General features: G+C 44.6%; 2 pseudogenes; both read left to right on the top strand.

Annotated features, from left to right (window-relative positions):
- The first annotated feature begins 5,290 nt into the window (after positions 1-5,290).
- Positions 5,291-5,421, top strand: LOC146181052 (signal recognition particle RNA; annotated as a pseudogene).
- Positions 5,422-5,426: 5 nt separating this feature from the next.
- LOC146181051 (signal recognition particle RNA) lies at positions 5,427-5,708 on the top strand (annotated as a pseudogene).
- The last annotated feature ends 7,015 nt before the right edge of the window (positions 5,709-12,723 follow it).

Here is a 12,723-nt window from a genome sequence, read left to right as displayed (position 1 = left end):
GCTATAGGTTGCACATAAAAAACACCTAATAGTAAAATCCACCCGTGAAACTAGTATCTTAAGCCGACAATGCCTGTGGGGCTGTAACCGATATGTGATAGTGCGTGACCTAAGGAAGGGTGTGCATGTGTGAGGCCTACCCTGTGCCAACGCCATAGTGTGCCTCTCTGCCCCCACAAGAGATTGGCTCGAGCGCGGACAGCGCGATGTGGGCCGGATAGCGCTTGGCTGTCGCGGTCGAGTTGCTGTTGAGGCGATTTAGGGCGACATGGTATGGTCGACCTTTGAAGCCTGGGAAGCCCACAGCACAATCGCATATGAGGCACGCCTACGCACCATGAAATACGTCCGCTGGGCACGGAAGGTCTTCCGCTATGTGCACCTAAAGGGCATCCGCGCGCAATGGTGTACCCGTGTACAGTCCCTGCGCCGGAAATACAGCTTTTGGTCGAGCGGTACAACGGAGGCCGCCGAGTGCAAAACTTCCCTACGGACGCAAGTACGCCAAGCGGAGAACACCATATGGAATGGTTCAGCACAGAGGACGACACTGATGCTGTACCTGGAACACAAAGAAACAGTGTCGACGGAGCCGCTCTACGACAGTAATGTCGGTAGCACGCATCTGTTCGTTGCATAGACGGGAGAACTCCGCAGTTTGACCTACCGCCGTCGCTTCGACCCCTCCTCAGAAGTACAGGCAGTGATGTGCAGGGCATGTGGGAGCGAAGACGAGACGGCTGATCACTTTATTCTCCGTTCATGATCTCCGAGATTACCCCCTCTCCCCGTAAGCGCGGAAGTGGTCTCGGAGGCCATGCTCCATTGCGCGAAACTATCGCCCCAGCCGACAGAGGACACCACGCTAGCGCGCGCACTGAGATTTGAATCGGCCGAATGCGGACAGCACAGTGGCGCCATCCGCACGGCGAAAGCCTGGATTCGCATGTGGTGGACAATAATTAGACACTGATAGTGCGCATAGCAGTTCTACCCTATCCTTTCTCATTTCTCTATCCCTTTTAGTTTCTCTATTCTCTTCCTGCTAGGGCGCATTACTGAGCCCACCCGATACAAAGGGTGCAGGCACTACTCATTACCATCATCATCACCTACAACGTCCAGCCGCCACACTACATCTCTGTGCGCAATGCTCACGTCAGTTGCTAGCCAGCGCTCGTTGTTTGAGGGGCGGACTTAGTGAAGGTTGTTTAATATGGGTCCTTATGCTGGGTGTATGCGACAGAAAACAAAATTCTAAGGAGGCCCTCAAGCCATCAAAAAGCTCCGGGTATATGTTTTTTTACGCTGCCGGAGGAAAACTCCCGTTCACAATTGCCTTCCGCGTTTTGAACGCTGCGGTAACTTGACTCAGCCATGGGTTCCAGGAAAAGTCCCTTGGTGGCTGAGCCGGGTGCGATTAGCGCGCCCTCGACTGCATGCCTTCGACAATCTTGGAACACTGTGGCGCGGAGGGTTGACTGGTGCGCTTGCGGCATAAACAATTCGTGGCGCTAGCGGGCACATATGCTACCAGTGTCTCGGAACTGCGGCTCTACCGTGCACAGAACGTGATATTTTGCTGTGGTTGCCAGTTGGCTTCGCTGTTGCCCTGTTCACTTGAACCTGCGCACAGAGAAATGATTTTGTCGCTGATCGTTACATGATGGAAAAATGACGGCATAAGGAGAAAATTCTTCGTCCCTCGATGTAAATCCAGGTACAATTAGGACATGCTCTGAGAAGGGCTCCATGTTCGCTGCTCCATCAGATGAGGGCCACTTAAAAGCTTCTCGGCGCGCAATACCGCGAAAGGACTGCTTGCTGCAGCCGACTGACTGTCAGCGAGAAGCTCTTTGAACCCAGTTTTGTTACCAAAACATGGCCGGCTGATTACAACGGGAAGGTGCTGGAAAGTACGCTAGGAACTGATGTTCTGGCTGGAAAAGCAGTTCCGACGTTTTTTTTCTCTGGTTTACTGAAATATCCTGAAACACTTCCTGAAGAAGACAACAATACAAAGAAAAGAACCAATAGATCCTCAAAGCCGTTCCGCTATCAAACCGGAGCTCCCATCAGAGGACTACCTGCAAACCTATTTACATTGACGTCTGCCTTTTAAGTGCACAATAATGTGTTCGAAAGAAATTATTACGTGTGTATAGGACTGAAATCTACCAACGTCATTAAAGGTGAGCGTGAGAGGAAGATTCAAGGTACCAGATTATGTTAGAATAAAATTATTACTCGGAAGCACGCAAGCAAACGTCAGACTCCTGATGCCCTCACTGAGCTTAAAAATATTTGATTACTGGAGCCTTAAAAGGAGGCTGTACTAGTTTTACAACACATACAAGCTACGTGTTCCCAACATAAAATGTTGACGTGTTCATCTATATGGTATGGCCGTCCTACAAGCCAACGATCCCCATTTTTGGTGAACTGAGGGATGTACTGAAGCACTTTTACAGCACATTGTTACCATGCGTCGTGCAAACACTACCGCTTGCGCCATATCGAGGTGGACGAGGGAAGTAAGGATAGATATGTCTCACCTCCGGAGGCGTCGTCGTATCACCTAAACTGCCTCCAACGCCTTGGACTACACTAAGTGACTCTGAAGCCAGTTTGCTCGAGTTGTAGTGGCCCCCGGCACCTATGCAAACGAGAATGGTGGAATGTTACAAGACGCCAGCGACCACGCTCGAGGGAAGAAGTTCGGACTTGGTTCTACAAAGATTTACACTATAGTCAAAATATAGCACTGACAAAGTGGAAACCAAGACACACTTCCTTACAGGCCAAAAACGTGTGTTCATCGGAGTTAACAATAAAATGATTACATAAGTTAAACCAAGCCTTTGTCTTCATGATAAACCAAGCAAAACCGATTTAAACCAAGGAAGAACCACCCATAGTATTGCTTTCTCAAGCCTGTAGCTTAACCAGAGTTAATCTATAGCTATTTTGTTTATGGGGGCCGGCATGGGTTGAGTTCAGAAGGAACATCAATTTTGGCCGCCCATATGTTTAGTGCTAATAATGCTAGCTTAGGAATTCTTGCGGTACAGAGAGGATTGATGGGATACCTATTGCTAGTGCGTGTTTTATAATTATAGTAAACAGCTTTTCATGGGCCGTTTACTAGACACATAATAGCAAGCAGCACGAATTCGCGACGTGCCTAGAAAATCACGTCGACAGAGTACGATTAATTACAGTCAAGTGATTTACTCAGTCATGACACTTCATAGAACACTTGGTTAAAATTCAAGCATACTAATGAAATGTCTGGTAATGCGATTAAATTGCGTCTCCTGCTATCGTGCGTGCTATAATATTATCTCCATTCCACTGTCAAGCTAAGAAATACAGTTGAAGAGCGCAGCTCTCTAGTGCATTGTCGATAACCACGTCATTACATAGCAGAGGATGATGAGAGAAAAGGGAATCAACGACTCCGGTGTGTCAGTTCGTCGTTTCTCTGTTTCTTTTTGTCCTGTCCTACCAGAGGTTTCTCAGAAATAATTTCCGCCCGCGAGCGATGACTAGAAGTTGGTTTGCAGTGAACGGCTGAGCAAACGAACGAAAATGCTGGCGTAGAAAATCCTTGAACATTGAAGTGGTCACCGTTTTGGGCATCACACGTTACCAGCGAAAGTTGTAATGCCTTTCTTTACATTGACGGACGAAAGTTTACATATTTGGCTTTGTTTAAGTAGCACGTTATCCCAGTTAGAGCATGATGGTGTGACTGAAATATGAAATTATACAAAACAATTTTTTTCAAGTTGTTCTGAAGTTGTTTTGTATTGAATGTATAAGAAATCTCTCAAAAGCATGCGTGAATGAAGAAAACAGAAATAGTATCACACGAACGTTCTTCAGCTAAAAAGTAGTTTTTTTATTTGTTAGCGACGGCGTCAGTGCCTATACGGCTTTTATTTGTGCAGAAGACGTTTAAAGGATAGGCTGGCAGCACCGAATTCAATACAAAGCAACTTGGGGACGACGACAAAAAGAAAGAGATGCATGCATTTTGTATGATGCCTTCATATTCATGTACTATTGCTTTAACTGGGATAATAGGTAACCGAAAAAAAAAGCAAAACGTTCAACATGGTAAAAGAGAGACATACTTTTTTTTGCTTAAAAGATAGAGTCTCTTAACGTTTTTTTCTGGCACGCCATTCCACTGAAGCATTGTTCAATAAAGAAACTGTAGTTGAACACGTATTCCCTTCAAGCGCTCTGATGCATATTTTCTGAATTACCTGCGCAGTGCACGCAAAAATATGCTTCTTAATCATCGCACTTTTTCAAATCCGTAGTAGTTCAAACAGAAATTTTCCGCAGTCGCACAGTATATTTTCCCCCGGGAATTTCAGTCTTTTCAACACTAACAATTTTTATACTTCAAATATTTGCAGTCGAGCAGCAAAGCTATATAATAACTTCTCAGAACAATTTGATATCTTATAAAACATGGAGAAATTAATTCGCTTTTCCTTTTATTTATGTAAAAATGACAATAATTTGGAGACAGGCATGACAGGAATACCGTAAAAGGAAGAAAAGAATAATTTCTTAAACGAAACTTGGATAACACGCAATAATGTGAATGCTTAACAGAATACCGAGCGGTGCTCTGTTTCTTGCGTATTGAAATGTTACAACTGCGGACTCGTCAGTAAAAAACTTCCTTGCTCCGATTATGGTTTAGGCTCCGCTTACGCACGTTCAACGACACTCGATTCTATAATTACGAATAAAGAACAGGCGGTCTAGAGGATCGATTCTCTGAGATGTTAAGTATGGCGGATTCTATACTGGGCTAAAGACATTCAAAATATCGCGCTAATTGCCTCGGCCTCCCATCTTTCGAACGGGTATCGAAGCTCCGGTTTAACCCCGTGGTTGGCACCACCGAGCGAACAAGAGAGGAGATTAGCTCGCGGCGCTTAGCGCGGCATCTCTTGAGGTCAAAATAAAATCAGACGCCCTTGCGGAAGCGTATATGCTGATATTTCAGCTGTAAACCGGGATTTATCACACAATTTCCTTATGAGAACACGAAAACATACGTGCGCCGGAGACAGTATCCACTAAAAAAAAAGGACTATAACGATGGAGGAATTAGACTATTGTGCATTTAAGAAATGGCTACATTGCTCACTGCACCGCCGGGGGTAGTGGCGTGCCCCTGTAATCTAGCTGCTTGGAGGCTGGCAATAGAGGTCGGGTTGAGTCTGGGAGCCCTGCCCCACGTCTGCCCATGTTGATCGGGTGTCCGCGCTAAGCTGTGCGCCGATATGGTGGCCCCGGGGGAGCTCGGTGGCGACCAGGTCGCCTAAGGAGGAGCGAACCGGCCCAGGGCGGAAACGCAGCAGGCAAAAGGTCCCGCGCTCTGCAGTATCGGGAGGCGTGCCCCTGTAATCTAGCTGCTTGGAGGCTGGCGATAGAGGTCGGGTTGAGGCTGGGAGCCCTGCCCCACGTCTGCCCATGTTGATCGGGTGTCCGCGCTAAGCTGTGCGCCGATATGGTTGCCCCGGGGGAGCTCGGTGGCGACCAGGTCGCCTAAGGAGGAGGGAACCGGCCCAGGGCGGAAACGCAGCAGGCAAAAGGTCCCGCGCTCTGCAGTATCGCGATAGCACCTGTGAAGGGGCGGCGTGGGGTAGCCCAGACAACACACTCGGACCTAGCGCCCTATTTTTTTTCAAGTAGTCTTTCGAATTGCAAGAAAAGCTACTGCAATGTGTTTCCTCATCTATGGCCAATCAATGTCGCATGTTTTCAAACAGAAGTTGCATCGAGTTTGAGGAAGCTTCACGCTTTAGTATCTCTTTAACTTCACCGCCTTGTTTGTTTTCAGCTTGAGCGGTTACTGATGTGTCCGTTTGAGGCTTGGAAAGTCAAGTTTATAAGATGTTACACTGATATCTTTGCATGTGTTAAGAGTTACAGTGGCCTGCACATGCATGAGTTTCCTTCCACGAGGTTTCGGCAAATTATCGCATAGGACAGGATATCTCCTTCGTTAAAGAAATCTGGTTTCGACTCTACTCTAAGTTTTGCAAATCTAAACATTTATAACAACATCTATTTATTCGTTAGTCTGGCTGAAAATACGGATTAATGATGCCTACTTGCGAAGATATTTACCTGTGACCCGCAGATTTCAGCCGCAATTGGGACAAGTTCATTCCTTTTTTTAACATTCGGCCTTTATAAATCGCCCTCACTCTTTACCTTGGTAAAATCTGCTAGGTGCAGGTTATACTCCTGTCGGGATGGCGGCTATTGAAATCCAGGCTAATCGTCCGCTCATCCGGACACTCAGAATTGCACAATTGTTTTTTAATTTGTGCCAGGAAGAGGGCTCTTTGTGGGATCTCTAGAGAAGTGCTCTAACTTTCGAAAACGAGGTACGGAAATGAATTTGTTTGCCGCAGTGCGTCATGTTTGAAAATATTTCTTTTGCTGATATTTAGCGCATTTAACACTATTCGCAACATGCCTTGTACACTGTGTTCTCATGCCCTGTGGGACAAAGCTGCTTGAGCAATTTTACTAACCTGAGCCTGAACAAGGCTCAAGTAATTGTCACCCAAAAGGCGGCGGTTTCTACGGGATCAGTATATTACGATTTATTCATGCCTTTTAGAGTCAGTTATAAAGATAATGATAGTTCTGATATTTTCGGTATGTGTTAGAACTAGTTCTTTTAAAGCTTTTGCTTCAGCGCAAAGCGGAGCCGGCAAGGAGGTAAACTTTGCCCGAAGGCGGGTTCCGTTTCACTTTAGCAGCGACAGATGCCACCACAGGCGCACTGACCGCAAGAAATGCCGCGGGAGCGCAAATTTTGAAATTATTGTACATCAATTTCAACAAAAAAACAAAATTAATATTAGTGAATTCCACAAGTGACGACTACGGTCAGGCAGCTACATAGTATACTGGCTTAAAATGTTATAGCCTACATAAAATGCGTCTTGGTTTCCACTTTGTCAATGCTGTATTAATGTAAATCTTTGTAGAACTAAGTCCAAACATCTTCCCTAGTGCGCGGTCGCTGGCGTCTTGTAACTTTCCACATTCTCGTTTGCCTAGGCGCCGGAAGCCACTAGAACTCGCGCAAACTGGCTTCAGAGTCACCTAGCGTAGTGCACGGCGTTAGAAGCAGTTTAGGTGATACGACGACACCGCCGAAGGTGAGACATATCTATCCCTACTTCCCTCGTCCACCTCGATATGGCGGTAGTGTTTGCACGACGCATGGCAACAATGTGCTGTAAAAGTGCTTCAGTAGATCCCTCAGTTCACCAAAAATGTGGATAGTTGGCTTGTCTTGGCCATACCATATGGATGAACACGTAGGCAAAACGTCTTGTAACACACGGCAGAAGTCAACATTTTATGTAGAGAACACATAGCTTGTATGTGTGTTACAAACAACACATCCTTTCTTTTAGGCTCCAGTAATCAAATATTTTTCAGCTCAGTGAGGGCATCAGGAGTCTGTCCTTTGCTTGCGTGCTTCCGAGCAGCAAGCGGCTCTGATACACGCAAATTTGTGTTCACTTAATCACAAAACATTTATCTACTCCTCAGGTATTCTGCAAAATAATAAGCATACAGTCATAAGCTGCCAGATTATGTGAAGAACAACCTGACTTACATATAGATCCTCTTTTTATCTCAAACGCACCAACGCGCCCTCGTGGCATATCCATCCTTCTGAAAGGACAGCGCCTCCTTTCTTTAACTTCAATAAGTTAAATAAAGGAGGCGCTGGAAAGGCGAAATGAGTTGGCATCGTCTGCCACTATGGCCCTATCACGAGTTCTCGTAACTTCGCTTGCATTCAGAATTGTTGAATGCTAACTCATGACAATTTGCGAGCTACCACCTGCAGAGGGATGCCCATCGCTCACAACCCTGACACCTGATTTCGAGAAAAAGAGGTATTTACGACTATCGCACTAATGTTTTTGTTATCGCCATAGACGTGTGTGAGAACTTCAGTCAGCGCAGTCTGTGTGACTATTTTGGCACTAATGTGGAGGAAACAACGGCCTTAATCAACATTACTACTGCGAGGAAAGCTGTAGGGCAAGGCTGTCAATCTACCTCGACAGACAATGGTTCATGTTAACTCACGAGGAGACTATGGCGCCTTCAACATGAGGTACAATACTTGCGGGCGTACGTTGGATGTTGTATACTAGTCTGTGTTCATCGAAATCAGTATTTGGTAGTGTAGAATAAGACAGACATCAGAGAATATTTTTACATCTCTTGCTACCAGTTCTTTAGTGACATGATAACCAAAAAGCCCTGTAGTCTTTTCAGTTGGTCCCAGCGCTTTCTCGTATGATTTACATGGCTCACATATCACAGGCGTCTGAAACAATAAAGGTTTGAAGTATTGAGTTTTGTTCGCTTCCGTGAATCCAGTCATATTATATTTGTGATTGTTTTGAATTCGTAATGAGGGCAATAATCACTTCTCAATGCTCTCTCCTGTGCTTATTCGCTGATGCCATTTGTAAGGCGAAAGCCTTTAATGCCTCATCGTGGTCGACAGAGGGTTGTCAGCAGAGGTGTCGCGTTTTCGAGAGTGAGAGTTAAAAATTGATTTATAAACCTTGTCTCAACGCGGAATCGAACGTGCATCCCTTGGATCCCCATCCCAGCGCTTCGTCAACAGTGCCACGCCCCGGATCGTGAAACTGTCTCAATTCCCCGGATGATAGCGGGATTTCGCTAGTGATAGATACTGCGCTTTTCCTTTCCTGTAAACGAAATGTAGAACGGCGGTGAATTTTGATGCATTAAATGTGATGCTCGTTTTGTTCGACAAGGGACGCACGATACACTGTCACGACAGGTCATGACGTCACCAGGAGATTCATGCATAGATGAAGCTGACCCCGCCGAACATCCGATCCAGGCGTCCGTGCGGCGACTGATTTGCCGCTTCCTCGATCGCCTAACCACACAGCAAACAGAAGCAGACCCAGATCACCGTACCCAGATGTCTAGGAGGCGTTAGTACAGCAGGCATCAGCGCCGTTTAAAATTGATTTGCAGGATAGGAAAGGCGCAGTATCTGTGACAATTCTTCGCGGACACATGTTCCACGCCGTAAAGTAAGGGAGGAAGGTGGGAGTGAAAGAAGAGAGGAGAACAGAGGCTACGATCCACAGCGCTATAATGGCTTTCGCTTCATCGCACTTTAGTGGTCCAAAGTGCCTTCTAGTATTTTTATTTTGGTAGAATGTTTTCCTGTTCTTTTTACGAACTACAAACGACGACGCTTTTTTATCTACTGGCAATTGATTATTTCTTCGTCTATATTTCAGGCCAATGGGAACTAGCCATCCACTTTACCCCCATCTTAGCTGTTATAGAGCGGTAAGATGCGCCTTTACTTGTGTATTTCGTGATGTTTGACAGAGTAGTGACACAGCTGAACTACAGAGGTGGCATATGCTCCTCCAAAGCCTCTGTCACTGAGATCTAGAAAAGCCTGTTCATGGCCATTCCTACGACCCGATGAGCAGGATGTGCAGTACTGAAGTTTACAAATCGCTGAGAAAATAACGAAATTGCAACTTCCTTAGATGACAATGCTGTAAAGTTTCGCAGCTTTGGCATAAGGAGGAACACAATGTCTGCGAGAGACGCTGAATTGGAGGAGAGGGAATCACTACTATTTGCTGTTCATACCATTGTCAAGCCTAATACCAAGCTGAGACACGGCCTCTACCTTGACAGTGATTGTCACAGAGGATGCTTCGCAGTATTTCTTTGTTGTCTATTAGTTGCACACCATACGACCATAAAAAAGAGCCAGACCCCTGGCTCATAGCCGTGAGCTACGGAATCCAAAATCACGGGTGTGCGCAAAAAGCTACAGCGCCCGGCTCACCGTTGGATGGTATACGCAAATGCATCCTTGCGCAGCATAATGAAAGTGTGCCTAAACAACATAGGCAGGTATAATTATTGTAGTTTCCCCAAACTCGGGGACCCTCGTAACAATTTCCTCGCTTCTGATTATGAAGTCGTAAGATTTAGCAGTCTTAGCCAGAAAAGAAACGTACAAGTTCAATGAATATAAATATTTACGTGGTGAGATGTTTCGGTTTTCACGAAAATTCTGAGAAAGACGGCATGCATTTTCTTGAAACCACAGCGATGCTTATATTACCTTTGAATTGGCATTGTAGTACGAAATATTATAACTAAATTCAGGGTAATTGAAAATTCTCACGTGGGTTTTTCAAGCTCCATGTTTTTCTAGAATCACTCGAATTATTTATATCTAGCAATGAAAATACTAATTCTATTCGTCTTTTTTATAACTATCTCTTCAACATCTCAGTGAGTACTTTTAAATTGATGGTGTTCAAGGAATGTGAAATCTTTCAAGTCCGCATGCAGCTGTTCGAAAACGCATTATTTATAGATGACACCCTGAATTAACTAGGCGATAAAAAAATGATAAATTTGCTTACTACCCGCAAGCACAATTGTAACCTAATACCTTGGCTTGCTGTGGTTTATATCCAAAATAGAAACAGGCTTATTCGTCTTTAATTTTTTTTTTAACCTATCATTTTCGCCAATCTTGTACATAATATCCACCTTGGCCGCTATTAGCTGCGTAGAGAGTAGCGGTGTACTGTTTAGGCAGCTTGGGTACCAAGAAGCAATGACAGAAAAAAAAGCATATCTTTTTTCTTCCCACCATATACCTCAAGTTATTCATAGTTCTTAGCCAAGTGTTTCATTTTTGACGCGAAGATTTGCCTGCTGTCGAGTCCCATGTTGTTATGGCTGATAACATTTTTCCATCATGCAAAATCTAACTTAATATATCATTTTCTTTAACGGACCAGTGTAATCCGCTCCGGAACGCAGAGGAGTGCCCATCCCATTGTCGCTGCTACCCAGAGAGCCATCGTCGTTGGAGTGGGAAATGCCTCGATCCCACCCAACCATTACCTCCTGGCTTCAATCCCAGGCCCAGGCGCCATAGACCACCGCCGAATGGTGTGAGAGATTTGGCCTAAGGACGAGGAATAACTGCTATTTCGATAAAGTTACTTCCGTCTGTTTGGAGGACAAAAAGTGGCAATAATAAATTCGGCAGCTTTAGGATCATTAAAGTCTTCAGAAAGCCATCTTCATTTGTGTTCGTTTTGTGGCATACACACAAACTTCAATAATATTCCCCTTTACGAAACAAGAATATACATGAAACGAATATTAATCTCCTTCTCTAGCGTCCCCAAAAGCGTCAGTAATAACTCAACACCACTTTAGAAAGCATAACCGTTGTTTTTAAAGAAAAAAAAAGTTACCTCGCAAATCACCAAATTTGCTGCAGTAGCTATACTTTGCTGGCGCACTAATACACTGCTACAGCTGCCGTCTTGCCTTGTTTTGTTGCCTCAGTCGTCGCATGCGAAGAAGATAATAACCATCTAATAATAATAACCACAAGATAATAATAATTTATCTTTACTGCTTCTTTAAAGCTACTTTTCACATAGAACCAAGCGTTCCTGGTGAGATTAACTAGTAGTATGAAAGGAAAGAATAGGCGTGTGTTTGGCACTTTTTGGTGGGAGTACGTAGATCTGTACGTAACGCGGCCTGTCTTGCGGGCGCACGCACGCATCAAATCCCGGACTACGCCTGTTGCTTCGTGCTTTGCAGTATGTGTTGACAACATAGCGGCGGGCTGGCCACACGTTCCAGAAGGAATATACATCGCCGCTGCTTTCTCCGAGACGATAGTTTTCGATAGCTGCTTTCTCCGAGACGAATACTGGCCTTCTCTTCTGTTACACTAACTATCGCCCACACGACAAGGTATAAACTACAAATATCCCTGGTTGTCTAAATAACTTCGCAAACTTCAAGCTGCTAGGCCTAACTGTAAGCTATGTATGTGGTCGTCATAGCAACGACATCCATTCCCAAGCATTTTGTCGCTTTGGCTTATGGCTTCTTGTAGCTTTCCCTTTCTTTAGTTTATTTAGTTTCCCTCCTAGTAATAAAAAAGGCTTATAGTGTGGCTATTCTTCCCATCAGTAATTGCAGTAGAAAGTTTTTTCTTGAAACCGGCGCGCATGTGCGTGAATTTATTGTCACTAGATGGCGCCACCACACACACCGCTTGTGGTGGACGCGGCGGCACGGCCATATAGAAGTGTCGTGTTCCAAATAGTGCCTGGAATTAAGAACATGCGTTAGGAAGCGAAAACTTATTTAGTACAACCAACCTAATGCATCATATGCCAGTATATAAGGTTAAAAATGATTAATTTTGCAACGCATCGCACTTGAAGCAAAGTTTGCGATTTTTTAATACCTCAACTGCAGAAACAAATCGGGTTTGTAATAATGTTTGTAAATGTAAAACCAACATATATTTAGTGAGTAAAATATAGTAGATGACAAAATCATGGTCTTCAAACTTGCAACATTTTGAAATAACAAAAACAACGTTTTCTACCTCTAAAAATATACCGTACGATTTTTTTTTTCGGGAAACTACACCGAATCTTGCAAAACTAAGGTCAATTCCTTTGTGTAGATATTTGCCCAGACATATGAAAATTTCATTGAAACGAAAAATGGTCATGGGACCTGGATTACGTTTCTTATCTAAGGCACCAATATATACTTTGTGGAAAAGCCAATATC

Source organism: Amblyomma maculatum, chromosome 8, assembly GCF_055883805.1.
Source record: "Amblyomma maculatum isolate TAMU_Amacu chromosome 8, ASM5588380v1, whole genome shotgun sequence".
Classification (NCBI taxonomy): domain Eukaryota; kingdom Metazoa; phylum Arthropoda; class Arachnida; order Ixodida; family Ixodidae; genus Amblyomma; species Amblyomma maculatum.
This window is presented reverse-complemented; position numbering and strand designations above follow the sequence as displayed.